This window comes from Netta rufina, assembly GCF_964035555.1.
Source record: "Netta rufina genome assembly, chromosome: 9".
Taxonomy (NCBI): Eukaryota; Metazoa; Chordata; class Aves; order Anseriformes; family Anatidae; genus Netta; species Netta rufina.
This window is the reverse complement of record NC_140132.1, coordinates 1,772,416-1,800,358: the sequence shown is the minus strand read 5'-3', so window position 1 is coordinate 1,800,358 and position 27,943 is coordinate 1,772,416.

The following is a 27,943-nucleotide window of genomic DNA, read 5'->3' as shown; positions in this document are numbered from 1 at the left end:
GCCCAGCAGCGCTCAGGCCTCTCTGGGCCCTGAGGGCTGGAGTGGGCCATAATGGCAGTCCCCAGGCCCTCCCCTGCCCTGCCCGTGGCCCAGGACTCCATTTCAGCCTGCCTGCAGGTATCCCTGCCAGCTCCAGCAATGCTGCAACAGGGCCATACTCCAGCACTCCACTGCCCTGCCACACCATGGGCACTGCTGAGCCTTTCCATGCTGGTGTCCCAGCCTGGCCTGGGCCTGGGCCTGTTCTGAGGGCAGTGCCTCTGGGCCTACCCTGCTCCTGTCTGGGGCTGTGGGATGGGCATTTCTGCCAACCCCAGCCCTGCCACCATAGGGAGCCCCCTTGGTCAGTTCATCACTTGACCATAAGGTCCTGAACTGGACCTGATCAAGGCTGTAAAAGGACCAAGTGTTATCTAGGTATCTGTCCAGTGTCCTAAGGGACTTCGCCTTGAGAAGCTATAAATAGTTTTCACAAACAGCCTAGAATTACCATCTTTGACTTCGTTTAGCCTGAGAACACCTCACCCATATGAACTTATGAAGATGTCTGTGGTTCTCTGGAGGAAATTCATCCTTTCTCAAGGGAGTTCTATTTCCTCATGAGGGAAGAAAGAGAGAACAGAAGGAAGGCTTGCTTGAGGTGAAGCTGTAGTAGCTGCCTGCCTGCGCTGATGGGGTTTATTAGAAACTGTAGTTTTTTCTTGGCTAATGCTGCATGTTACTATATATTGCCAGAACAGGTGAAACACTGGAAGATTTAGCTTTTCTCTCCCAGTCCAGCTGAAGGAACTGTTGCTGGGACCCTTGCAATAGAGATTTCTGTGGTGGTCCAGATGGCATCTGCCCATCCTGCTTCAAAGGTTTGACTCCTCAAGTGTTACCCTATGTAAGGGCTAGATTATTATTATTATTATTATTATTTAATTATTAACAAAACCTCTGTCCATGGGCATTTGTTCAACAATATGATATATGCACAAAGACATTGGGTCACTATGAAACTGAGCTCCACTTAAGACATGTTGAGGAAAAAAGGCCAAGGGCTTCTATCTGCAGTACTCTGTAGAAGCTGTCTTAGTACGTTGGTCTTTGTTCCCCAAATGAAGGAAAATAGGGTGAGCTGTGTTTTGCTTCACAAGTTTTTGTGAAGAACATCAATTTTTGTCTCCAGGATTGCTTTGATTAGGAAAGTACCTTATTGTTATCAACAGGCTTTGAAAATGTTCATTTCAGGTATTTTTCACAGATCACATCGACATTATTCTAGCACATATTACACTACATTTGTACAAATGACATACTGCCACAACCAATTAATCTTACCAATTCTAAATGAATAAATATTCCAATGTGTTAAATTCTCTTTAAATAAATATGAGATGGTTGGTGTGCTGGTTTAAACAAAAGATACATTTCATTCCACCTTATTTCTTGACAGATAACTGACCATTACACTGCCTTGTTCTCTTTCATAATTATTAACAGCTTAGACATACTTCTTGTAATATCTGTCTATAAATAATTCTAGGCTAACACGTTTGTTTCATCTAAAAATTAAGCTATCCTAAAGTGATAGCTCATTTCTCCATAACTAGAATCTGTCCCTTCTAGGGGCAATTTATCTTTGCAGCAACTAACCTTTAGGCATTATTCCTCTCAGAAACTAGTATTAACCATCCTTGCCAGTTTCCCTTTCAGTTTTTCTCTTCCCACAATCTTCTGCTGCAGTCAGAACACTCACCAAGCTTTCAAAATATTTATACTACTGGTTTTGAAGTAGGAAGAGTTATCTGCCAAATCGAGTTTTGTTAAAACTTGATTGTGTAAACATCAGTTGTCAATAACTGCACGCTGAAAATTCAAATCTGACCTTTCTTGTAGAGTAAGGGATGGTTTTATAAAGTCAATCTATATGAAAGATGCACATACATGTAATCGCTATGAACTGTACTCATGGGAGAGACACATGCAATAAATGGATATGAATTTGAAGCAAGATGGCAAAAAGTAGACCTATTATTTTTGAATTTTCCTTGGAATAACCAGAAGGGAAGAAGCTATCTTGGCAAGATTGTCTTTCCAAACCTCCGTTACACTAGCTGCTAGGCCTTAACACCAGTGATTAGTACAAAAATATTAGAAACCTAAATTTCTGAAACAGTCCCTTCCATTCTTGTCTACCATTCAAAGTGTATCTGTGGTTCCTCAGTTAATCGTGACACGGAGGGACTTTATCAGGGCAGATTAATGCAATTGCCACCTTCTACCTTGCCAAAGGTATAAAGACAACAAGCTATACAGAGATGAGAAACTTGTGGTAAGGGTGTGATTATACAGACTGCAAAGCTGATTTTGTGGGTGAGGAGGCATACCAGACTAACACACACATTTATAGGACTCCTTTTACATGCAATTGTTAAGATGTGCTTTAGAAAATTTAATGCTGTTCTTGTAGCTGTAATTCACTCCAATAGAACATTTGCAGTTCATGTGCTCCATGGAAGGCCTTTAGAGACTATTTTAAACATTATTGAGCTAGGTGCTGCAGGCAGTGGCATTATTTCTTTTATATTGATTAAAGAAAATTAATCAGAAGGATTTTTTTACGGCTTCAAACACTCTGAATGATTCACATGCTGCAGCTTTAACGTGCTGTCTCAACAAAAGGTAATTCTTTTGTGTTAGAGGCTATAAAAGAATATTTTTTCATTGCTATGTGCATTATTGTGAAGAAAAGAACTTGTGAAAGTTCACATAAATGAAAGTATTATTTCATTAAATCTTATACTCCTGACATTTGTGATTGATGAATGGCAAACAGAAAAGTATGTAAAAATAGAGCTCTTAGATTTTAAGATGACATGAACTTAATATTCCCACACCAGTCCATCATCATCTGTGCCTAACCAAAAATTTATCAGTAGTGGCTAAGTCTATCCATGAAAACCGTCAGTGTAAGAAATTGTACAACCTTTCTAAACTGTACATTTCATTATTTACTTCTCTGTACTTTGAGAAGGTTTATCCTAATGTCTGTCTTTACCTTTCTTGCTGCAGTTTAAACCACATTCCTATTCTTCTTACTAGTGGCAAAGATCTTATTATCCCCTTCTATTTCGTTGAAGGATTATATGAATACAGTTATCCCATGTCCCTTCACTCTTCTCTTTTCTAGACTAAAATGGTGATATCTAGTCATACTTCTGCTTTCTTATTCTATTATAGAAAATTTTTCCATGATTATACGAAGCTGACAGCAGATTCTGCTGTGTCTCAGTGATTTGTATACCTCATCAATATCATCAGTTGATCAATGTTAAGTTTGTTGTATAGTGCCCATTTATTATATTGTTTTTTCCTCTACTTTTTTTTTTTTTTTTCCTGCTGACTTTTCAGCTGTATGAACAGCAACTTCTTTAGTCTTTTATTTATGGCATGAATTGTTTTCTCATTTGATCTTAGTCATAGCTGCATATTCCAGATTGTTTAAGCTAGTGCTAGACGCTGTTCTCCTCAAACGACTGTTCTAAAATGCAATCCTATATTTCATTGTCTGGGATAAAATATTTTAATTCTGTCATGTTTAAAACTGCATGATACTGACAAGTTCCTTGCTGCAGCTGGAAGATGCTCAGTATATGAATGCCACAGTGGCCCATATTAAAATGACCTTGAATTCTTCATTGTATTCACTTTGTCTCCTAATCCTCCCATGAAATATTTCCAATGTGTTTAATTTTCTTAACCTTTTCCAAAGTAGTTCTCCTTTAGATTTTTTTTTTTCCATGATCATATCATTCACAGGTGATTTTACATAAATTCCCTATAACCATTAGATATGTAAGCTGTATCTTTTCTCTTTATAAATGTTTTAGTATAATGTTCCAGTAGTGATTCACTTCCAGTTATTGGGACATGTAGATTAGTTCAGTTTTGCAATCAAAATATAAACATTTCCATAGAAGTCCAAATGCAGGTAAGCAGGCATTCCCTTTTGCCCATTGGCTGATGATAGAATAGACTACAGATCAGCATTTGAAAATAACTCTTCTTTTTTTTATTTGTCATGTTAATCATTATGGTTTCTGACTCTCTAGAAGATGAAATATAGAAAATGCTACTGCTTTGAAATGAATCCACTCTGAATTAATATTATATTGCTGTGTCTGTTTAAACAGACAGAATATTATTTAGGTTTGGTGAAGGTGAAAGCACTTTTTTTGTCTGATTATTTTTTCCCTATCTCTGACAGAATAGTAATTTCAGAAGATATATTGGTATACTTTGCCCAATTTGCAGATCCAGATATTACCAGTCTTCAGGCTTTGAAAGGGTAATGACGAAGTGCTTATAAATCTTGTGTTAATTTAAGATATTTAGTCTTCTGTCTCTTAGATTGATATATTTTGGCTCTTTAACTTCTTATTAACTATAGACTTGCATGTTGTCCTGTATGGGGGCTTTAAACTAGATAAACCTACGCTGAAACTATGTTAGCTGGCATATTTCAGCAGTAAATAGATTCCAGCTGTATGTTTTATGCATCACAAATATTGCTTACAATTCAAAACACACAAGACATGTTTCCAGGGTTTCATGTACTGTAAATAAATTTAAAACAAACTCCTTGCACAAAAGTGATACAAAATAATAGCGCTAAGAAGCTAAAGGGTACTTGGAAGACTGTAATTAATATTGTTTTCTTGCTAGAACAAGTCATTAAACTACTCCACCTCTTTTGCTTGTAATACAAATCCAGCTGAATGAAAATAGTGTATGATAAACACACTACTATAAGTCCCCTGGTTTAATTTTGAACATCCTGTGTAGTAGGAGAGGAGTGGAAGAGGCAGAACTTGAGTGTGCAATGGTTAAAGAACTGCAGCAGCTTAAAACCTGTCAGTGGTCTGTTTCCACTGATTGTAGGAAAGGAAAAGTAAACATATATTTTTCTCTTATTGTGAACTAGCTTGGACAGGTGGAAAACAGACCTCCCTTATTTTCTTTGCCAGTATTTTTTTTTCCTCATACTCAGAAAATCAACTCACAAAGTTCCTGGTACTTAAGACTGGACAGTGAACCTAGTGACTGCTGCAAACTGTGTTCTAGCCTTCTCCTCACTTCCAGTGTCTCCCTAAAACACTATTAGTTTGTGCTATAAAACACTATTAGTTTGTGCTATAAAAACTACTTACATCAGTAGGTCACTTCATTTTCTCCTCTACCTTCTGGCAAGCTCTATTCTTCCACCAGTGTTGGAAAAAAGTCAGGTCTCCCTTTGGTTTTTGCCTACCAAGGAGTTTACTCAGATTGCCGTAGAGTTAGCTCAAACACAGAACTCTTCGGCCGAATGCTCTGCTTGCATGTTTGGAGTCAAGACTGCTACTTCAATCTGGGCCTTTTTACTTCAAGGCTTTGTGAAATACTTTTCCTCCTTCTGTTCTGGATATTTAGACAGCTGATTTCTTCCTGCCTCTAAATTCAAAATCATCTGGGAGAGACGAGATCATTTCACCTATGGCAAACCAATAGAAAAGAACAAGCTTCTGTGATGATTTTATTTTTTTTTCTAATCGTGAGAACGATGGAAAAATAAATTACTTTTATGTTAAATTCAAGTTGACTTTTAAATAATATTAAATTTCTCATAAGATATGCAGTGCGACTAATAAGGTTTAATTATTTTTGATAAAAGCTAAATAAGTTAAGCAACTGTAGAACATCGTAACAACTACATATACTCTGTCAATTTTTGTGTCAGCATTGCAATAAAATTAAAGAGATTAATGCAGTTTACTTTTCTTCTGACGTAGATGAAAAACTGTTTTGTGCTGACTTGAATCTCTTAATATTCTTGACAGCTTTTTGTATTTTTTTTTTTTTTATTTCAGTTACATCTGTAAATTTTAATCTTTGGTTTAGGTCTTTATAACTTCTGCAATGGCAGAGTATTACAAAATTAGCTGTGATGGTCTATGTAGTACAAATATATGTCAATGAAATACAATGTCAGTGCTTTTGATATTGTCAATCTACTTGATACTTTCTTTAACTAGCCTAAGAGGAAAATCTGCAGTACAGCAGAGAACTGAGAGAATGGCAATTGCCTATATCTTCAAACAAGCTATTTTATTCACAAAGCACCATTTTATAAATAAAGTCTGGAATTATCACAGTAAGTTAAGCATTAACTTAACTCTTTTATTATTATTATTGTTGTTGTTGTTGTTGTTATTATTATTATTATTATTATTATTCATTTTTTTTTAGCCAGTAGTAATTAACATAAGGATGTTTCTGCTGTTTCCAGAAGCTGAATTTACTCTTCTGGAAGTTTAGTGCCTCACTAGTGAACGTAAAGAAGATGCAAGTTCTGCACACATTTTTATAATTGTTCTGTCAACTTTCCTATATCCTACACATCAAGTGGCATTTCTAACAATATTCTTTTGGAAGCCTGATTTCTTCAATCATCTAGTCCAAGCTTTTCATATATGCTGATGAAAAATATTGGCCGTGATTTCATTTTCCCTTTTCTGTCTAATTTCCTAAGCAATACACTATACCATCTGGCAAAATACATTCTCCAGTGAATTTGAGTAATCTTACAAGGCCTTTTCCATTATTTCTGGTCCCAGTTAAGTTAACTGATGCAGTTCTTCCCCTCCTCCTATATTTTTTTTATATATTAAAAATATATATATATATTATTTTTATATATATTATATATATATTTTTATTATAATAATATATATTTATATTTTTAACCACTACGGTTAGGGACATAACATCTGAAGTAAGGTTGTATAGCCCTGCTTAAATAAACATTTCAGAATCCTTACTGTTGGATATAAAAGAAGGAATCATACTCTCATGGAGGAATCTTCTGCATTGTATGGACACAGTTGCACTCATAAAAATGTTTTTATTATGTCATCAACTTTAAGTAAGAAAAAAAAAATCCAAATATAATTTTTTGTTTGTTTGTTTTATTGTGTTAATGAGAGCCTGATCCAATTACAAACCTCATATGAAATAGCACATTGCTGCATACATAGGTCTCTGAAATTGTAAAGCAAGGAGAAGGGATAAAAACATCCTGGAAGGTGACACATTAATTGCAGGGTATTTTCAACATTTTTTTTTCTATTTTGATATTAAAAAAAAAAAATCAACATTTACATGAATTGGGAACTCAGTTTATGTAAATAAAAATATAAAGTCACTACTTTGTTTTCAGTTTTTACAAATGCTGTGTGCTTGATATCACAGATTTTTTCATCTCAAACCTTCTTAGGACTGAAGTTAAGTCTAGTTCTTTTAGCATGTCAGTAAATTTTAAGAGAACATTTAAATTTTAAGAGAACTCCTTTTAAAGAATCTCACTGTTTTCAATATTTTTATTAATCCCACTTGACAATACTGGAGCAATATGAACATTTGAATTCTGGCCTGAGAGAAGTCTTCCCTCCGAGTTTTTATTTGGTATTAATGTGCTTATAACATTTGGACAAGAATAACATAAATAGAGTTTAATTTACTTACCCAGACTGGATTCGATATGTTCATTTATTTCATTATTTAGTAGTATTCTCTTCTGTTTTTTTTGCCAAGGATTAACTGACCATCTGTCTATTTTACTACAAAGCAATATTGGCAGTTAATTTCGTGGCAGAAATTTAGAGAATGTGTTCTCATGTTCTGATTTATTCAGTGGCATTCACAGAATCTAGCAACTCCTATCAGAGAATTAAAGGATACTTAGCAGAAGAAAAGTGTCATAAAAATATTCATATTTGCCACTACTTAAAAATATGGCAATGGTATTCTTCGATGTCAAACCACTTGGCCAGATTTATTCTGAGTAGCTCAAATTTTTATTAGATATTTCCAGCAGAAAGATATAGCCTCGCTGGCTACAAGACTGGAATATTTATGCCTGTGAGTGATTTTGTGTCTGCACAGTACACTAATAACATGAGAAGATTCTTCTTCCATGTAGTGAGCAGTGTAGACTCACATCCATTTTTAATTGTCATAAATATGTCATAAAATGTCAAAAATGTGTGCTCAGAAGCAAAAGGGTAACGAGATAATCAGCTGTACTCCATTTAATTTCCCTAAACTGACAAGTTATTTAAATTCTTCTGTTTCCAAACAAGGTTTGGGGAGTATTTATCAATGGAAAAATACATCTGTTCCAACAGAACTCCATGTTTGATTTTTCCTACTATTGTAGCTTTTGACAACTGTTTAAAATCTTCCTTCTGATTTTTCTACTTTAATTTTTGTTAGCATTTAGCTGGGCTGCACATGTCGTTATCACAGTAATTGCTGTACAAATTATTTCAGTTAAAATTATGATCATATGTTCAACAACATTCTTCACAAAACTACCACTAATAATTGATGCTTGATTTTTTGTCCTATGTGTTGGTGCTCCCACTTTCTTGCCATCAGTTTGAAGACTCAAGTCAACTCAGAGTTAGTGTGTAACAACTCCCCTTCCTCTTGCTTGACACAGATATCTCTGCAATGCATAATTCTCCTACGGGGAGAATGGGTAAGGGTTGCCTCTGCTTTTGCTTTATGTTTAAGTCACCATTTAACCAGGATGTCAAACTAGTAATTGGTACTGCCTATTTCTAATGAAGCGGCATCTGCAGAGCATCTGAAAGTACATGTATGTTGTGCTGCAGATGTGTATATTTAAGAATACCTGAGCTAACTTTAAATGTAATAACACAGAGACTAGAAGCCTCTATGTAGCTCCATTTAACATAATTTTCTCTTTGGGAAACTTTTATTTTCTGAGCAAGCCATTATAATTTCTGATGGTAATTGACTTATTATATATGAGATATGTGCATCTCTACCTGTGCTGTGTAGACATAAGGGTGTGCTCAAGGTTCTCTCTTGTGTTTTTCTGTACTGTATGCATAGCATGGTGTCTAGAATTGTCTGAAGGTTATTATAAAGCATCATAGATTTGTCAAAGATTATTCTTGCTAGTTGTACATAAAAGCTTCTTTTATAAAGCTGATTGGCATCATCAAAGATTGGTTACTGAATTTAAGTTGAATCCAAACTTGGTTATGTAATTAAGCGTATGAATAAGAAGTCAAAGCATATCATCAGAAAAACAAATATAATCTGGAAATTAATAATGAGATTTATATGCCTGCAACAGAAAAGAAGCTGCTTTTAATCCAAAAGAAGATAATTTTATAATCAGAAAACATTAACATATACAAGAAATAGTATTTTAGTATTTATTAGAGTTTAATTTTTCTTAGCTGTCTTATTACCTCACTGAAAGAGAATATCATTACATGTCTGTAGAAGAACAGTCAATATTTCCAGTTAATTCCAGCATGGTAGTATTAGAAAGATTACATGAGAGAAAGAGAGAAAACAAAGGGATGATGGAAAGTCACAAATAAGTTTTAGGAGCAAATAAGGTTTAGGAGCAATGGCTTACTGTTGCTGTGTTTTTATGTTGTTCTAACCCACAATGTCAACAGTATGCTGATTGCTAGTTATTTAAATCTGATGGCAGGAGATATTTATTTCTAGAGTGTATCAACAATCTGTAATCCAAATAAATTCTTCAGTGATGTTCACAATAAAAAAGGAAGTAGGTATGCAGCTGAATAATCCCGTTTTTGAATTAACTTCTAGTTTTGTTCCAGAAGAAGGGCAGACACCTCTCAGCACTCAGTAGTAAACAGTTGTATTTCTAATAACCCAGCTGACATCCTCATACCAATATATACTTCTCTGTGCAAAAGGATATTTCTACAAGAAAATTGTAACCCGGTGTAAATGATGAAAAGTGGAAATTATAGAAAATGTAGCTTGATACATTTTGTGTTAGATTGTATTACAAAATAATAGTAAACAATTTATTGAAAATAATCTATTGATAATCTTTTTGAAGACTGTCTATATATGAAGATGTCTACTTTATATAAGTAATCAGGTACTAATTTAGACCTACATATTAACACATCTTAAACTTTTTTTTTTTTTTTTTTTTTTTTTTGACATGCAGTGACATTGAGAAGGGTTATGTGCTCAGTGCTTGGAAGTTTGATGCCTAATACAATGAATAAAACGAAGGAACACCAAAGTAATTTTCCCTTCCTCCCTCCACTATCAAGTAGAACTTTTCTGAGGTGTTGCAAAAAGAGTAAAAATAATTTATTTTTGGTGATATTATAACAACACTTTGCAGGTGTCCTTAGACTCTAATCATCCAAGACTTTCACATATGCTACACACTGTGAACAGTCCCTTTGAAATTAATTGAGTTTCACCAATTTACTCCAGCAGAGAGTGAAACCCTGTTTACTGGATTTTAAATTCAATATGAACGCATTAAAAATACAAAACAGTAGTTCTAGTAGCTCTATTACGCATGTTGTAGGCTTTCTCAATTAAGAAACATCAAATTAGATTTATTTAAAGATAAAATCACCTTCTGGGGCATTGGGTGTGTAAATGAATTAAAAACTAATTAAGTGTAGGTCTCTGGAGACTTACATTTCTTTTCCCTCCCCCTAAAATTAGATATATGTCTAAATAAGAAGGAGATGTGAAGATTAGTGATAACCTCAGGGTTGTTTTTTATTTACTCTGGAATTTCCCAGCATTTGCTAACCTGTTTCATCATGCAAAATGTTACTTCCTTTTGGCTTTTTAGAGACTGAAATATGACTGCGTGCTCCCAACACTTTTATTGTTGCTCATGTTAAATAACACCCATTTTAGCAACTGTTTCCTAAATAAGGTGATAACACTGCAATTGAAAATTTCCAGAGAAATTGTCGTAAACCAAAACTTGACAGTGTGACACCATCAATGAGCTAAAGGAAAACACCAGAACTGTCATTAAAACTTGGAGGTGAGCACGGTTTTAACTGGTTGAATGACTTTGCAGAGAAACCCTCATTACCCTGGCAATTAGTTTAATATTAAATTGAACTAAAATTAAATTTATAATAATGTAGTGGGACAGATCATAAGAGATTTCAAGTCAGTAAGAACTAGGCATTCCGTATTTCCCAGACCTTAGGCCAATGTCACCTTAACTTAAATTATGTAACTTCTAGTGGAAGTTATTAAGGATCACACTTATTAAGGATCACAATTGTGTCTGCACCTGGAGGATATAAATCTATATAGTCAGTATTAAAAAGACTGAGATATTTAAAGTGGCATTAAAAAATTAATCTCATGCAATGAAGCATGGTGAATGATATAAAAGAAAGATCTTATTCAGCTGTGTATAAAGTTCCTGTGTGTTGGATAGTGACAGAAGGAGAGGCTGGAGAGGGGTACAGACTTAACAGAGAGTAGCTGCCATGGGATTCTCCAAAACTGGAGCTGGAGGTAGCTAGTTCATAGCTTGCATTGAGTTCAGAGTCATTTGATTGCTATCATGTCTGTGATCATGAAAAGCAAATAATGAATCAAGGAATCACAAACAGTGTATGTCCAAGAGTATAAATTGTGATTTTTTAGAGTCACTGTGTGCATTTGTTTGAAATAAAATTCAAACTAAAATTCTACATGGACAACACTTCACTCTTTTTTTTTTTTTTGGATGGTATAAACAGCTTGTTTACATGTTGATCAGTACTTGAAGCCTCTCTTTGAACCCTGTAGGTCTGATCAATTTTTACTCACTTGTGCTATAGGAACATCAGCACTTCCAAACCCTAATTTAAGATCTTGATTAAGAGCACAGTCTAAAAATCACAGGAAATCCTCAAAGGGGCAGTGTCATTGGAAAGATTGGCATTGGATTCAAATTCCAGAAGGAGAAAATAAGTCTATAAGGATATATTTGTCCCCAGTTTGCAATCACCTTTAGTGACAGCAGTGTTCATAATGATGGTCTTGCTTGGCAATGGAATCCTAGCTCCCTGATAGCTGTTTAATTTTCTTTTGGAGCTGGTGTATTGATATGACAGTTTTATTTCATTTCCATGAAAAACCTCTCAAAAACTATTAGTTGTTCTGTTACAGCGTGGGTTCCTATAGCAGTACCTTTCTTCTTAGCTCTTTGTAGCTCACATACTTTACAGTTTAACTACTTGTAAGACACTTGCAATAGTTCTGGTTGAAATTTGCATTTTAGTCTGGAGGGAACAGTTACTGGTAGACTAGCACACTGATGCTGAGAAGGAAGGGGATATTTCTTTATTAAGATAACATAGCTCTGGAGCTAGAAATGCAGCCGGGGATCTGCTTTGTAAGGAATGCTCTTTAGTGAGAAGCATCTGCTGGCAAATCTTTGGCATGCATCAAGGCAGCAGAAAAATAGCTCAATGAGGAGGCTTTCCTGTGAGTTACTAAGAGTTGCTTCTGGCAAGAACATCAGGGAAATGCCTCCAGAGCAGCATCTGAATCAGAGAACTGGAATGAGGTGTAGTGACATCTCCACCCAGACTACCTGAATGTTTGAATTTTAGTCTTGTTGTCTTATCTTGTCCTTATCCTTCCAAACACCCCAGAAGCTTTGCAGATTCTAGTAGTGCACATAATCTATGAGTACCAACAGCAATGGACACAAAATAGATACAGAAAATCTTCACCTTAATGTAAGAGAGTCCTTTCTGAAAATTTTCTTGATGATCCTAAAGTGCACTATACTACTTGACTGAAGTCAATCACTAATCAAGTTGTCTTTATTGGTTTGGGTTATTGTATATCATGGACTCCTTTGTTGCATCAGATCTATCTTCATATTTACATGCTTAGTATTCTCAAATTGTTATATTTGCACATCCATACAACCGCCTATATATGTCGATGTGACCTGTGAAGTAACGTAATAGTCATGCAATGCTTTGGGATATAATGTAGGGTCTTAAGATACAAACAAACAAACAAACAAACAAAAAGTAAAAAAGTAAAAAAGTGAATAAAGTGAATTCCTATTCTTCATATGATTATATGTGATTCCCATTGTTACTCTAGTGTTGTTTTTAATCTTTTATGTAATATTTTAAGAGAATCTGTTGAACTGAAACGGTAACACCGTAAATTTAGTATAACAGCCTCAGGGCCAGATGCTAAATAATGTTTAGTAATGGGTTTTACAATATATTTATTGAGCTTCTTATGTGCACTTTTCACTCTTTTTCAATGCTAATGTTATTATACATTAGCACTCAGATATTCTTTCTTATGATACAATAGCTATGGCAGTCTGCCTGCATAGTTTTGAAATAACTTAATCTAATGCTTGTTGAATACAATAGAAAGATTTCCTGGGTCTAGTATCACAATCTCTATAAAAGATTAAAATACTGACCCACCACTTTTCCACAAGCCTTTAATCAAGAAAAACTATATATTCTTGCACATGAATTATTATCTTATACATATTCTATCCCCCAACTCAAAGAAAAAGGCAAACAGATAATTGGCAGTATGCCTGAAATAAGGTTTATACTGGGTATAAGGAACACAGAGTGAGGTATTTTTATTGTATTTTATAAAGTTCAGTGGGCAGGTGGTCATAAATCATCATTCCATAAAGCAGGAGAAAAGGCCTAAACAATGCTGTTGAAAGCAAGACTTGTAGGTCTCTGACTCAAGTTTTATTTCTGATTTCCTTGTAGCAAAGTGTAAAGTATTTCTGGCTCCACAAGATAAGCATGCATGCCTACAGGAATTAGGAAGTAAGTGGGTGTTCAAGCTTTCACTCAGCAAATGGTTCTGCGGACATAAATGTGCACAATGTTCCCAAGTCTGAGAGATCAGGAAGACCTCATTAAAAATATATGACAGTTGTTAAGAATGAAAATTTATAATAAGGCTTTTTTTCGTGTATGTGCAACCACCACTTAGGATCAGGGGTAAAAAGTTACTACTCTCTTGGTAAAAGAATTTTCAGTTGGAAGTCCAGTCAATTATTATTTAACTTAATTATGAACTCAGTAAAACAACAACAGGAACTCTTCTGCATTAAATAGCCTAGCAGGCCTTCCTCGTTAAATTTATATGACAAGTTGTAGGTTGCTTTGTTTTGGTAACCTTGTAATTCTTACAGAACTGATTTTTTGAAAAGTATATGTCAAATGTTTGTTTAATATAGATGTCTTTGAGATGTCTCTGTAGTGACAAGTTTGACAGTATATGGTGTTGATATCAAATGGCACTTCTTTATTAACTTTTAACTTCCCCTGCCTGAATATATGTGTATTGTCTTTTTTGTAAGGTAGTGGTTTCTTGTTGCTGATACTTAAATATAAGTTTGTTAGATTATTATTTAAGTGCCTGTGACAAGAAGTGTGAGGTGCAACAAGATTTATATTCGAGTTTTATTGACCTTCTAATGGAAATGTCCTTGTAGTATCCTACAGAGGGAGAAAGATGAAAATGCTCTTTATATTCTCTAAGATTAATGCCAAATGCTCATTTAAGGTAGACGAGACTTCTGTATTTTACTGCTATAGTCTCCATTTCACTGGTCTAATGTTTTAACAAAAATGAGTTTCTCAACCAGCAAATAAGCATTCTGTTAAAGAAATGGTCATTTTTGAGGAGTGTACTTCATTAATTGTACTATAAATATACAAATATTTACCACATATTGGTTGTATTTGTTCAGAAAAATATCCAATGCCATACATATTTTCAAGATCTGCTTGATAACCAAAGGATTTAAGTGGTGCTGGACTAGCATTAGGTATGTACATTTATACCAAAGAAGGAGAGTTTTGTTCCAACTTCTCTGCGACATTTCAGCTCTGCATTAGTTAATAATGGATCCACCACAATTGAGTCAAATATTTACTTCCTTAAGATAGTCTGCATCAGTCTGTCCAAAATGGAGACTATAGCAGGAGGGAGAAAAAGTGCATCTCTTAACATGTTTATCGCAGGAATCCTGTTTCACAAATGAGCTGCATAGTTCTTAAGCACTGCCTCTAGCTATCTTTTTTCTTCATGTGGCTATCACCAAATTTATAGATGGAAAGAAGGGCTATTGCTTCATCTAGCCCATCATCCCTGACACTTATTCTGATATTTATTCTCTAAAATATAGTTTCTATTGTTGCATTTTGTTTACCACTAAAAGGTCTGTAATGGCTGATCTACTTCTTCCTCCTCTTCTTGCTGCCTGGAACAATGTGAGTAGCAACCTCCTTAGACCTCCGACTCTCTGGCTTGACTTTGCCACAGTGCTTGTGGCACCTGCAAAAAGATTTTTCAGCTCTGGTGTAGTAAATTAGAGTGTTGTGTGTTAGTAATGGAAACAAAAACTTAAGAGAGTGAATTAAGATTTGCAGCACTGTTATTATTGCCCAAAGGAAAAACTGTGAGGGTTAGCAGGTGCTGCCTCTTCTTTGTGATTTTTTATCAGTTTCTGTAAATGTCACCACTTGGAAACTGAAATATAGCTGTAGCCATGAGCAAGACCATTTAGCAGGGTTGTGCAGCAAATATAAGTCCATGCAGGCATTTGAATATGACTAACTTTGTGTCATTTTTCAAAATAAGAGGAGCCAGTGGCAGTTTAATGTGAAATACAGTATTAGATTTGGCTCAGTGAACAGAACTCTGGCTTTTGCCATCCCAGGTGAAGGTTCAGTTGCTAATGTCCAGAGAGCTGTGCTCCTCCTCTCTCTGCTCCAACAAATCTAGAATATATAGCTGTTCCAGTGGGAGGGTTGAAGAATTCCACCACCCAAAATTTAATCTACATCTGTGTGTCCTGTTGCCAGCCAGTAGGCTGGATCCAACTCCGAGAGCCATCCACCTGGACTGTTGCCTTTTCCTTGAAAACCAGGGGCGACAGCCAAATGGCTGTGAACGGTAAGTGTTGGAGGCTCACCTCCTCAGGGATGGAGGAGGTTCAGCTGGAGGCTCACCCATGCCTATTCATGCATGGGATTTGTTTTTTTTTTTGTGGTCACTGCCCCATCAGCAAAGTCTGCAAAGGACTGTTACATGACTGAGACAGCTCATGTGGCTGGAAAGGAGCAAAAATCCTTAGTGTCAGTAGGGTCGTCTTCTGTGGGGGAAAAAGGGAAAGTTTGAGTTGCGGAAAAAAAAGGAGAGTGGTGACTCAGAAGCATAGGGACAAGGTTTAAACAAGTGAATGTTGGAATCTCCCTGAGTTTAACTACAATTACAGAACACTATTTAAAAAAAAAAAAAAAAAAGTGTGCTTACTTTTTCTGCAGCAAGATTAATTGAAAAAGTTTAAGTGTTTCTAAATCACATTACTTGCCTCAGGAATCTGAAATAGTAATGGTGTGTCTCTTTGTAGTTAATTCAAATTGCTTGCGTATGTGTTAGCTGACGTTGGCATAAGTAAATGGATTTTCCGTGGTGTGTCATCTTTTTGGTTGTTTGGAATTCAGCTTAATTCTCAATTTGTCTGCTTTATGCAGGCATGTATATCAGCATTAAACTATTCACACTCATTTTCTCCCTGTCTATGTGATGCACTTCCATATGTGGATTCACATTTAACTAATATGCTCAGATAATTTCATGTACCTTGCAGCTGTATTGACTATCTTATTGATTCTGTACTGCCATTTAGAGTTAGGCTTAGTTTTTGTCTCTGTTCTTATATTCATCAGAGAGAATACAATATGATAAGGATTTAGTAGAGAGATTTAACAGAGTCAGACTCTTAAGATGTTTACATGACCTAATTATTTTACTACTGTTGGTTCTGATTTTCTTTCTCCTAACCAATCCCTCTTTTACTAACTTTACTATCTTTACTAAAGTCTTTAATAAAATATTCATGTTATGTTGCTACTGAATTTGGTACTCACCTGTTAAGAGCTCTCTAACAAAATGAAAGATGTTCTCTTCCCCTTTCATCAGTGCAGAAACCTTTTGTGGAAGCAGCAGTGATTCATACTTTGCAAGAATGCATACACCTATAGTGAATATATAGTGTTATATTTTCTTGGGATTGCAGTCAAGTTTAGATTCACAATATGGAAACACGGGGTACAATTATCCAAAGGACTTAACACTATCTTAACACTATCTTTCTTAACTTGTTTTTCCTCCTCCTCCTTTTTTTTTTTTTTTTTTTTTTTTCATTTTTCTCTTGAACTGTTTTAAGTTCCATGATACAACAAATTTCATTTTTGCTTTCGCACTGCTACTTTATTCTGGGATAGCTCCTGACTTTCTGTTTCATATATCTGAGATGAAGCTTCACAGTTAGAATATCAGTCATACTCTGGATTATCAAAGAAAATCAACTATAAGAAAATCTTGACTGGAGAAACGTATGTAGTGGGAACAGCTCAGAGCTGAACTCAAAGAATGGAGGAAGAATAGAGAGGGTCAGTAACTGGAACAAGCTTAAACGATGCACATCAGAAGTAGAAACAGAAAACTTTAGAAACTTTTCTCTGAGGCACATCATAGATTGGAGTACATATAGAAGAAGAAATTGTTTAGAAAGGATAAAGGACCCATGGTTGTGCTAGGCCAACAGGAGGAGTAAGGGAGTATCTAGAGCACTGGATTTGCACTTGTGTAGGCTGCTTTGGAACTTGTTGGACTTTGAGGGATGGGTTACCCTTCAACTCCTGACTAGAAGGTAGCAGCCAATTGGTATCCATTGGCATAAGCACAGAGAGGTGAATAATCTGACACCTGAAACTTGCATTAGCTACAATCCATAAGTAGCTAACTTTAAAACAAAATTAAAAAAAAAATAAATAAAGGTTTCCTTTTTCTATATTTAATATAAATGAACACTGTGTAACAAAGCAAAGAAATATACTTTGGCTGGCTGGAATCAGGAAATCAATTTTATGGCAATAAGAGTTACAAGATTAATCTTATTTTCTGCTTAAAATATTTTCTACAACTATATAGATAGATTTTATTTTGGTAATTATTAGCTATGGGATTAATGTCTATTGTTGTTTTTTAACCAAATATCAAGAAGCAGCTCAAAGTATTTGAGGAAAACAGCAAAATAAAGAAAAGAAAAACACACACACATACACACCAAAAAAAAAAGAAAAAAAAGAAAAAAAAAAAAGCAATATAATGAAGCAAGGTAAGAGATTAAGAAGAATTTAAGTGTGTGTTTTGGGTCTGTCTGGGATGGAGTCACCTTTCTCTGCAGTAGCCTAGTGCATTGCTCCACACTCGTAGCTGGAACAGCACTGGTATCACTCCAGTGTTGTGTCTGTTGTTGCATAGTGCTGGCACAGCATCAGGACTGCCTCCAAGCCCTCAAGAGCCAGCAGGCTGGGGGTGGGCAAGTGATGGGGAGGGGACATCGCTTAGGGCAGCTGACCTAAACCAATCAAAGGGATATTCCATAACACCTGATGTCACAGTCAGAAATAAAAGGGGGGCTCTTGTGGGGAAGGGGGCTGTTCCTCTTGAACAACCGCTACATGTTTTGAGGCCCTTCTTCCCAGGTCATGGCTGAACATTGCTTGTAGAGAATAACTTTTATTCCTTTTCTCTGTGCTTCCATGCGGACTTATTGTTTCTTTTGTTTCTTTTTCTTCCCATTGCTTTTCCCTTTAATTAAACCTTTCTCATCTCAAACCTTGAGTTCTCTGTGTTGTATTTTCTTCCTGTTCCTCTTTGAGGAGAAGGGGAGTGAGAGAGCAGTTGTGGTGGAGCTCGGCTGCCCACCTGAGTAAAACCACCACCACAGTGTGTTCCAAATATTACTTAAACACTTGAGTAAGTTTTTGATAAAGATGCTGAACACATATTTGAGACTAGTATGGACCACATGGGAGTAATAGATTTTTTTCTGTCGAAAGTGGGATCCAAATATAATTAATTACATTCTGTACTGAAATCAGAAGGTTTGGATGACCTCTGATATAAAATAACAGCACACAATCATAAATCCACAAAAGACAATTTTTAATGGGTCTGGCAATGGTACATAAGGAGTGGAAAAAAACACAGCCCAATAAGAAACAAAATAGAATGTAATGACAATGCTACAATCTTAGTGTGACTGCAGTACTGCAAAAAGCTATATTTTGGTGAACCTAAATCTAAAGTAAATGAGAGGGAAAAAAAAGGATACTTCTGATCCCAACATAGAATATGTCAGACCAATTCAATGATCTCTGTAGAAGAGCAATAGCAGAGTGAAACTGTTTTTCTGCATGATAGTAGTATAGCAGACCTGATGTAGCCATTTTTAACATAGTACCGTATTTGTTATAGTGCTAAAGTGTAGGAGAACACTATTTAGTTAAAGTGCTGAATAACATAAATAAAAGGTGGATAAAGACCTTGGAGAAGAGTGTGTAAAATGTTATTTTGGTAATGGGAATCAGTGGGTTGAACAGCAGTTTCTAATATAATGCAGTGTTTTGAGACTGGCTCTAGGAGAGTTTGCCAGATTTGATTGAACACGCTTCGCTGGGTTAGAAACTGGCTGGATAGCTGGGCCCAAAGAGTCGTGGTGAATGGAGCCAAGTCCAGTTGGAGGCCAGTCACTAGTGGCGTCCCTCAGGGCTCGGTGCTGGGGCTGGTCCTCTTTAATATCTTCATCAATGATCTGGACGAGGGCATCGAGTGCACCCTCAGTAAGTTCGCAGATGACACCAAGTTAGGTGCGTGTGTCGATCTGCTCGAGGGTAAGAAAGCTCTGCAGGAGGATCTGGATAGGCTGCACCGATGGGCTGAGGTCAACTGCATGAAGTTCAACAAGGCCAAGTGCCGGGTCCTGCACCTGGGGCGCAAAAACCCCAAGCAGAGCTACAGGCTGGGAGATGAGTGGTTGGAGAGCTGCCGGGCAGAGAAGGACCTGGGAGTGATGGTGGATAGTCGGCTGAATATGAGCCAGCAGTGTGCTCAGGTGGCCAAGAAGGCCAACGGCATCCTGGCTTGTATCAGGAACAGTGTGACCAGCGGGGCTAGGGAGGTGATCGTCCCCCTGTACTCGGCTCTGGTGAGGCCGCACCTCAAGTACTGTGTTCAGTTCTGGGCCCCTCGCTACAAGAAGGACATCGAGGTGCTTGAGCGGGTGCAGAGAAGGGCGACGAAGCTGGTGAGGGGCCTGGAGAACAAGTCCTACGAGGAGCGGCTGAGGGAGCTGGGCTTGTTCAGCCTGGAGTAAAGGAGGCTCAGGGGTGACCTTATCGCTCTCTATAGGTACCTCAAGGGAGGCTGAAGCAAGGTGGGGGTTGGTCTGTTCTCCCACGTGCCTGGTGACAGGACGAGGGGGAATGGGCTTAAGTTGCGCCAGGGGAGTTTTAGGTTAGATGTTAGGAAGAACTTCTTTACCGAAAAGGTTGTTAGACATTGGAACAGGCTGCCCAGGGAAGTGGTGGAGTCACCATCCTTGGAAGTCTTTAAAAGACATTTAGATGTAGAGCTTAGGGATATGGTTTAGTGGGGATTGTTAGCGTTAGGTAGAGGTTGGACTCAATGATCTTGAGGTCTCTTCCAACCTAGAAATTCTGTGATTCTGTGATTCTGTGATTGTGAGAATTTTTTTTTTTCCCCACAACAATCCCAAACTAATGTCTTTTTAGATGGTACTCTACAGTTATACTTTTATTTCAAGCAGGTTTCTCATCCATTCTTTCTTGGACCAGCTGAAAGAACTAGAATAGGTTATTTTCTTTAATGAAGTCTTATGATTTTGACATTGTAATGCTTATAAACAACACAAAACAACTCTTTTTCACAGAGTGGGTCACTGTTTGGATAGCTCCATATACATAACAAAATATTTTGCAGCAGTGGCTTGATATGAAATATACAATATCTTTTTCATGCAAAAAATAACTAAATCTCTTGCTTATATTAATTATCATATGAATTTAAACTAAGCCATTGTACAGCCATTTATATATTATGTCATTTCTACGCCTTCTTACAACAAAGAAAACCTGCCTTTGGTTTTCCCCTTTATAATCACCAACTAAAGACCTTTTTATTTTTTTATTTTTATTTTTTTTAACAATATCTAGCCTGAAAATTAATGACAATACTGAAGGATTGGCATCTGATAACAAAAAGTAATTTGCATAAGCTGCCTGCTGGAATGAAAGAACATCTTCCTTTTCAAATCCACTGTAAATGAATATAAGCTAAAAGATTAGGTTTAGCTCTTCAAAGCTACCTAAGGGATTCATGGCTTTGAAAATCTCAGCCACAATGTGTACTGTTGTAAATGAGAGCAAAACAATTTACTGCATAACAGCACAGGGAGAAAAAATTAACATGTGTAAACAATTTAGAAATGAAGCTGTTCTTTAGAGGGCTAGCTCTGTTAGCTTTATCATAATAGCCTTTCTCTTGAACATTACTGGAAACTGCTGCATTGTAATAACAGTGCGTCTGGAGCCAAGAAATACCTTTATACTCTGGTGTGCAGCTGTATCCTTTGGCAACAGGAGAACTCTTCCACCTATGGAGGTGGAAAAATGATATACCTGTGGAGAGAAAAATATTTGTGTTTTCATTTCAGTTCCTACATCCGGGAATCTGGAAGGGTCACAGATAATAAATAGGAATTTTTCTTCAAGTTCGTGGTTTGGAGCATAACCAGAAATAGCAGTTGTTATTGAATGCCATCAAAACTGAATTGGAGGACTTTGCCATGTCCTTATGTAGACAAATGGAATCTTAGGTGCTTAAATATGTTTTGTCTTTAATATAGCAGAGGAACTTTCATAAAAGCTGTGAGACAGGGAAAGAAATCCATGCATCTTTGTCATACCAAGTAAGGAACAGCAACCAGAATGTTGCAAAACTTGCTGCAACTTAGTCAACCCAGTTTCCATATTTCAATAAGGGGTAGTATCTAATTTCTTCCTCCCATCTTCCTACAGCAGTACATGAGGAGCAAATATTTTACAACTGCTTGCATGGCAGGGTTAGAATTGACTGACACATTCTCAAAGAATTCTCATTTAATTTAATCTGCCACAATTCACTCACTCCTTTTAAAAATGATTTTAAACTAAGCTGCTGCAACCCCATCTCCCAGAAAATATGTTTATAGGAAGCTGTTGGTGAATCTTTTCTGCTTTTTCCATGATACATTTATTTCAGAAAGAGTTCATATTGCTTTCTCTCCTAAATGAAAATTTTCAGCTGTTTTATGTTATTTTGTATGTGCTAGTGAACAGGGTACCGGTCTGCAGTCCAGCTTATATTACTGAGATTTATAAGTGTTGGTATTTTTTTAATTGCTTCTTAGAGGGTGCTTCCAGCTGCTTACATATATGACAATATCTATTCATGTTGCTCTCTATGAGCAAATACTATGAGATTCTGTGTTACAGACTAAAGTGCAACCTGAAGGAGGCTGTTTGTTTTTTCTGAGTTTCAAAGTTTGCTTGTTCTCCACATTTTTCAAAGTTACAGGTGAAAGAAAGGTGGGACAAAATGTCAGCTAGTAAGGAAAAATATGTAGAAGCACGACATGGCATTGGCTTCTCATTGATTCTTCCCTGGATGTGTCAAACATCATGCAAAACAGATGGCAGACACTGTGCCATGGGAGAGCTTTTGATCTTTGGTGCAGACTTTCAGAGCAAAATTGTCCAATCACCTCATCGGCAGGCAAAATGCCATAGCAACAGATAAGGAGGAGTGTGAGTAGCCATACCTGTTTGTTGAGCTAAGAATGTCCAAAGAGCTTTGGATTGAAATAAACATCTTGTCTACACTTGGTCCAACAAAGGGGCCAGGTAAGATGACTCAAAGCTAAGTATGTCCTTCCCAGTTCTTATGCTCTATGTTGACTTTGGAAAACTGCTCTTTGGTATAACCTAGAGCAGCATAAATATAAATCTCCCTTTAGCAACAGGATTTCATGGTAGATTGCTTCCCAAAATACAGGTCTGCTCTACTATCTTGTCTCACTACCTCAGATGTTAGCTTTGATGGCAAACTAAACTGTAAATGGGTTGCTTAGGAAACCACAAAGTGAACATTCATTTAAAAAGCCCATGTTTGTCAAGCTTTTGGATTAGCCTGTCAAGTCTTATTGTTGTGCAACTACCAGAAAAATAAAGTTTGGTTTCATAACCAAGATTCTTTCAGTCTATTTCACTGCATGTCAGTAAAGCACAGTGGTATTTGAGATCCTTTGGACATCTTCCTTTCTATAACTAGATATGTTTTGTATTCCAGGCTTGTTCATAAGCATTTATGTTCAATGCACAGTGGGAATGGTGTTTCATAGTCATATCCAAACAAGAGGAAAAATAATATCTGCCTTACATGCCATATATTTTTGTTTAATAAGGCTTTCTCAGTGATAAAAATGGAAAATTTAATGGCATTTTCCCTAACTGTAGGGCTTTCAATCTCACTTTGGTTGTCGCAACATGGTATTAAATACTTAAGGCTGTTCAGGAGCAAAGCACAAATAAATGCACACTGTCTCATTGCTTCTTCAGACAGTGTGAAATTTCTTATGGCACCCTGTTCTAATATTTTCTCAAGTATGTCATTCTAAGTATAACTTTATTGAAAAAGCTTAAAGATTTTAAAGATTAAGCCTGTATGCTTCAGTAGAAATGTAATTTGCCTCAACAGAAATTGCTATGAAGAATTCAAAGAATTAAAGAGAACGTGCAAGTGTTGCTATAAGCTTTTGAAACATTTTATAAAAAGATGTAATTTTCAGTGAAATTATGAAAATTTTCCAGAAGGATAAGTCAGAGATCAAAAATAATATCACTTGAAAGTGTTATTCATCTGAGAAAACTGTATTTCCTCCTTTCCAAGACATATTCACCTAAGAACATCTAAAATGTTTCTGAGCAACAGTTTTATTGTTGAATTTCATTATTTTACTATGAATCTTATCATCTTCTTAATATTTCAGTTACCAACTTGCAGAATCATCTTATTTTGATCATTTTATTTTTCATTAAAAAGAAAGGAAATCAATCCCATCACTTCATAGAAAAATTATAAAGTGATGCTAACCCATAAAAGAACAAAACCAGACACCCTGGAATGAAAAAGTAAAAATAACTTCCTCTCAAGTTTGACATTAAAACCAATAACTTATGAAATCTTGAAGTATATTATTTGAACAATTAGACTGGTACATACACTAGCCATGCCACCTGCTACCAGAACTTGACAACATAAAGTACTTTTTTTTTTCTTTCTTTCTTTCTTTTTTCTTTTTTCTTTTTTCTTTTTTCTTTTTTTTTTTTTCTTTTTTCTTCTTTCTTCTTTTTTCTTTTTTTTTAACAAAGATTTTAAAAGAATAAATAACTTTACAACGTAGTCTGAGAATCTCTGCAAGCAATGACATAGGAATGTAGATCAGTACAAAATTTTGCTTGCTGTTTTGTACGGAAACAACTTTGTTTATTCTTTTGGAATTAATTCTCAAATTGCTCAGATAAACTTTTTCTGTACTAGTTCAGTGAAGGATGTAAACTACAGACAGTGATTCAGCATACTGTTCTGAGGTAACTTTCTCCAATCTGTATGTTACTTCTGTTCCTTTTGTAGTCACAGAGGGAGATTTTTATATGAGGAAGTTTAATGCCATGGAAGAAATACAAATTTATTTTTCCATTTATTTTGTATTTCCTTCCCCGCCCTGTTTTTGAGCAGTTTTACTTCTACCTTGCTGTAATTTCCTTGTAAATTTGAGTTTTCTTAAAGTAATCCAGGCAGGTTGTGAATATTTGTCCAATAAATGTGTTGAGTAAGAGTTAAAACAAAACCTCAAGACTTTGACAGTAAAGTTTCAGGTGAAAAGTGTTTTATTTTAACAAATGAGAATGCTCCAACAGAAAGCTTTTCTTTTTGTCTAAATTGGTGGGACTGATTCACAATACTGGATCATTTCCATTGCTTCCAGAACTTTTTGTAAGCATGCTCCAGAAGTTTCAAATTATCATCGTAAATGATTATGTTTCTCATTTTTTGAGAATTATATTAATCAGAAGAATCTAGAATTAATCACCTGAGAATTTATTATAGGAAATAGGAAATGGAATAGGAAATTGAATAGGAGTAGGAAATGAAATGGAATAGGAATAGGAATAGGAATAGGAATAGGAATAGGAATAGGAATAGGAATAGGAATAGGAATAGGAATAGGAATAGGAATAGGAATAGGAAACCAATGCCTTTTCTGAACTATTCATATCACATAGGCAGCAAAGCAATATACTCATACTTGGTGTCCTGGTGCTGTACGAATGATTTCTAGAATCTGTGGCCAGATTTCATTCACCTGCTAAGAAGGATCTGGAACTGTAGAAAGGCAAAGGGAAGAGAAATCACTCAGTAACCAGCTGAACAATTATTCTCTTTATTCACTTCTTTTTACTTTTTTTTTTTTTTTTTTTTTTAATGTTATTGCAAGGTAATTCAGTGTGAAAAGTGCCGCAGTTCTCTTTAGTCTTAACATTGTAAGGGCAGATAAAATTCAGAAATGCTTCCAAGCCCCTCTGCCTCTGCCCATTCTTTTGTCTGGCTGTTCTGAATCATGGAGGAGATTTCTCTGCTTCTTCATGGTCAGAAGCAAATTTTGAATTGAATTTGGCAAATGGTTTCTGGCTTATCGCTCTTCTTTTTCCTGGGAATGCACAATTGGCAGGCAGAAGAACAGTATTTCTGAAGATACCGCTGTGATCTCTTTGTCTTGGCACCAAGAATCAGTGGTAAAGGAGGTCTCACAGCTTCTTTAGATTTCTCTTTCATGTGTCAGCTGCTGCTTAACAGTCCACAGACCTCTGGTGGTGATGGTGCTCTACTTTTGACTTTATTGCTGACTTGTATTTTCTTTCTAAAGACTTGATCGCTTTCAATACAGTTTTTCAAGACAGCTCATCACTGGCCCAACTCTGTTATGCATGGGTAAAATAATAGGAGATGAGGCATACTCAACACTGGGTATGTTTTAAAACCCTGGGCAAGAAACTTCTCTGTACTCTTCTGTAATCAGGTCATCCAAGTAAAACTTGTCCATTTAAACCTCATCTCTTTGTTCATCTCAATATTCCTTCACAGAAACCATTCTTTAAACAAATGTGCTCAATTTTATCACAGCAAGTAAATGTTCACAAGAGATGAAATCTCTGAAAGTCACTATCATTCTGCCAGGAATAGATCTAGGTTTAAGTATATTCATGCAGAAGTCAGATTAGAAGCAAGATCAGTCTGCAGAGACCAATTAGTCATATGGCTATATTATTACTAAGTGATGACCATGTTTTGTTTCACAGTTGTTTCTTTCCTCAGAAAAACTAACAACAGCAGATATTCAGAAAAATGAGTGAGGTTTTACAATTGAAGGAGGTTTTTGTGTCTAGCCAAGCAAAAAATGATGACAGCAACAAAGAGCAGTGCAATTTTGATGAGACCCTGGTCTAATTTAGAGATGAGCATCCACGCTCTCATATCTTTTAGGATTTTTACCTCTTTCCCTGAAGCATTGTCACTTCAGCCTGAATAACAACAATATAGATACTGGTAGGAGACCTGTAATGATTATTCAGAAAATGGTGAGGAAGAAAGACATTGCCCAACCTATGATTATCCTGAATTTGATTTTGAAGTACACTGAAAAGGCTGCAGCTTTTGTATGTGGTCCTTCTGAAGAAAACTGCAAAAGTTTAGTTTATGTACTCTCCTACGTGCTCTGGTGCATGCACCCTGTTATCAGCTACAGAGATTCACTTTAGAGGGATAATGCTCTGGATTTGTGTTGAGGTGACTTTTTGTGTCAGCACTTGGAAGTGCGTGGCATTTCTCAGGTTCAGTACCAGGTCTAGTGCACTACAGTTTAATTTTAAAATGTTCATTTGCAATAAATTTTTTGGTATTATTAGGTGATTAGAATTGTATGGGTTTTGTTGGAGGAGGTGGTGTTTGGTTGGTTTTTTTTGTTTGGTTGGTTGGTTGTGTTTTTTTGTGTGTGTTTTTTTTGTTTGTTTGTTTGTTTTTTACTTTAAATTTATTTTTTTTCTTTTGTCCTATAAATTCCATATGGGTTTTTCAGATAAGTTTAGTAAATATATTTTGTTTAGCATGTGTCGTGGTTTAACCCGGCCGGCAGCTAAACACCACGCAGCCGTTCACTCACCCTCCCCCCTCCCTCTCTGGGACGGGGGAGAGAAATGGAAAGTGAAGCCCGTGAGTTGAGATAAAGACAGTTTAATAAGACAGGAAAATAATAATAACAAAATAATAATAACAATAATAATAATAATAATAATAATAATAATAATAATAATAATAATAATACAATGGTGATAATAGGAAAATAATAATAATATGTACAAACAAGTGATGCACAATGCAATTGCTCACCACCCGCTGACCGATGCCCAGCCTAACCCTGAGCAGTCCGGCCCCCTCCCCCCGGCTAGCCACCCCTATATATTGTTTAGCCTGACGTCAGATGGTATGGAATACCCCTTTGGCTAGTTTGGGTCACCTGTCCTGGGTCTGTCCCCTCCCAGCTCTTACTGCACCCCCAGCCTGCCTGTTGGCAGGACAGAGTGAAAGGCTGAGATGTCCTTGGCTTGGTATAAGCACTGCTCTGCAAATATTAAAACATCGGGGTGTTATCAGCACTCTTCTCATCCTAAGCCAAAACACAGCATTCCACCAGCTACTAGGAAGAAAATTAATTCTGTTCTAACTGAAACCAGGACAGCATGATAAATAAGAACTTACTTTCAGGCAGTACAATGCTAATTAGTGGATAATTTGTTGTCTGGACTGAGCTGCCAAAGTATTCTGTTTTTGAAGAAAACAATTAAGTGTTTCCACTTGATCATGGATGCTAAAATGATGGGTTGTGAACGTAAACCCAATGGGTTTTAAGGGTGAATCCAGAAATCTTCAGAGTATTCAAATAGAGGTTCCCTTTCCTCCATGAAGCTTGCCAAGGGTGCTGAATTAGGCAAAGGAAAAAAATCTGACAGATAAACACAAGAAAAATGGAGCAGAT